Raw genomic sequence first — 2,802 nt, 5'->3', positions numbered from 1 at the left:
CGCACAGTCGAGTCTGTCAGTGTCGTAGGAGCCGTTATCTCGGGGCCTCGGCGGTGTTTCACTCGTAATATTCGTAACCGCGTTGCCGAATGCCGTGACGTTTGACGTGGTTTGACGTCTGCTCCGATTCCGGCGCTACGCACCGCTATTTATTTGACTCACCCCCACGGACGCGAGCGCCCCATCGCGGCGCGTTGTGGCACAACACCGCACGCCGATCACAATCGTGGCCGCCGCGATATTGATTCGCCGCACGAACATACCGCGGCGTTCATACCGTCGCGAGCAAGAAAAAAGTCTTTAGTAAGACATTGAACATCGTTTAAACGATGTTTATAATGAGATTTTAAGTAAAACTTAAGTTAAAACACCATGGAACACAAAAAACTTAAGGCAGTAATGCCCGTGTCACTACTCATTGAAGATTGAGGATTTCGAATTAAGGTTTAGAGTTCAACCAATCAGGTAGTTTTAATTTTAATTCGTATCGTTCTAATTGGCTGAATTCTAATCCGTATTTCGCAATCCTCAATCTTCAATGCGTAGTGTGACATGGGCATAAGGCCGAAATCAGGGTATCAATCAGGAAACTTTATCCCTAGGATGGAAAGAAGAATATGTACCAATCGAAGCTCTCCGTTTCTTTCCCTTCCATGTAATAGAGAACTATGGTTGGTTCAATTTCTTATGCCTCATGTGTTATGCGTTAAGCCCATTCTACATTAGACGCAAGCCGATTGCAAGTTCGTTGCGATAGCCAATCTGAAGCTTGCATTTTGAAATCAACGCTTCATATTGGCTGTCGCAACAAACTTGCGATCGGCTTGCGTCTAATGTAGAATGGGCTTTATGCAAGAGTCTGTGCTCCCCGCTTTAACCCTGAATCTACAATAGTTTTAAGTCTTAAGCCATAAGAAATGGACGAATCATAATTGATTATTCTTCTGAAATTCGACTGTATTGGTCAATTTTTTATGACTTGTATATCCGGACTTACCCGGATCTACAATTGTGTTTTAAGCCTTAAGCCGTAAGAAATAGATCAATTACCCCAGATCTACGAGGTTTTCTAAGCCTTAGTCATTAGAAATTGACAAATTACAGTCGAATCCGAGAAGAATAAGCGACTGTGATTCGCCCATTTCTTATGGCTTAAGGCTTAAAACCATATTGTCAGAGAGAAAGCTGAGAGAGGCCATGCCGGATTTTTTTCCTGTTACGGTTGAAATCGCAGATACACTACCGCCAGTACATCCATTTTCAATTTAAGAACTACGTGACTATAATATATACACTTTCAAACACTATCGATAAAATCGCATCGTCGAAAGTAGATGTGGTTCATCTCTGTACTAAATCCTCAGGACAAAAGCGTGTCGACTATCCATTTCGCATCTCTAAAGCCCCAGCTACATCTATCGTAAGCTCCTTACGATTCTTACGATAGCCAATTAGAAATATCAATGTGTATTGTAACGCTTTTGATTGGCTATAGCAAGGATCGTAAGAAGCTTACGATAAACATTACGATAGATGTAGCTGGGCCTTAACACATGTAAATAAAAATTGTTGAATTTTAATAAACGAAATTGAAAATTCAAATAAGTTAATTTAAGAAATTTTATCTTATAATATCTTATAAAATTACGAAGTTATGTTTCTTTATGCCAATTTTCAGCCCGTTTTATACTTGTAAAAGCTCTGAAAATTAAAGTATATATTTTTAAATAAAAAAATTAAAAGAGTTATTTAGTATATTTGTTATTTTAAATAACTACATTTCTGACTTATTTCTTATCTAATATTTTTAATAAGTTTCCGGAACCTATTTTATATTATTTATTTTAAATAATTTACATGTTAATTTATCAAGCCGTTATCGGCATCATACGTATAAGTTTATAAAATTTCAGAAACACAGAATAATTTGCAGTAATAGTAGCGTCATAAATTAATTTATTAACTGAAAAATTAAATAATGATTATTATTATAGACAAGATATTTAGTACTTTTAGCCAAAGCTGTATTTAGCACAAATTGTTTCACGATATTAAGGAAAGCGTCTTTATATAAAGAACATAGAATATTCTATCAACCTCCATTTAAATATGAACCATTAAAAGGAATAATAAAAATTGAAACATAATGTTGGAATATCAAAAATACCCCACGCGAATAATTATGTTTAAAAGAACCATACAAGTAATATAGTATTGAACAAGTGCCAGAGATGCCAAAAGCAAAGCGCAAAATGTACTAAGATAATAAGTACGAATAATCGAATAAAGATTAATAATTGAATAAAGTTTATGCAAAAAAAACCACGCTAGTAAAAACCTCTTTTTACTTCTTGCCTCTTGACATCACATTGTATAATTAACACGAAATATTTGAAATAATAAAATAATATCAATAATAAAATAATATCAAAAATATGTTGTATGTATAATATGTAATGACAAAGGTGGGGTATGGTATTCTAATAAATAATTACCCGGAGCTCGACAACGATCGCGAACGATCATCGACAAGATCGTGAAGAAATTCAATTGCCACACGCATTGTTTTACGCACGATGAATTCCGCGTCGTTGTCCCGAAAAAGCATCGTAGACACTTGTCGAACTCGCGCGTTTGAATTCACGAAATTGACGACGAAAGACGCTATATGTTTGCCGTGCTACGAGTCGCGTGAAATCTGTAAAACATCGTCACAACGCGCGGAATTTTCGCGGAATGGACTGTATGACTACTGCTTAAAATACGATCCCGAATGCCAAGACGGCGCATAATGAGTCAAAA

Source organism: Trachymyrmex cornetzi, unplaced genomic scaffold, assembly GCF_001594075.2.
Source record: "Trachymyrmex cornetzi isolate Tcor2-1 unplaced genomic scaffold, Tcor1.1 scaffold151, whole genome shotgun sequence".
NCBI classification, from domain to species: Eukaryota; Metazoa; Arthropoda; class Insecta; order Hymenoptera; family Formicidae; genus Trachymyrmex; species Trachymyrmex cornetzi.
The sequence above is the reverse complement of the archived record's forward strand: the minus strand, read 5'-3'. Positions refer to the sequence as shown.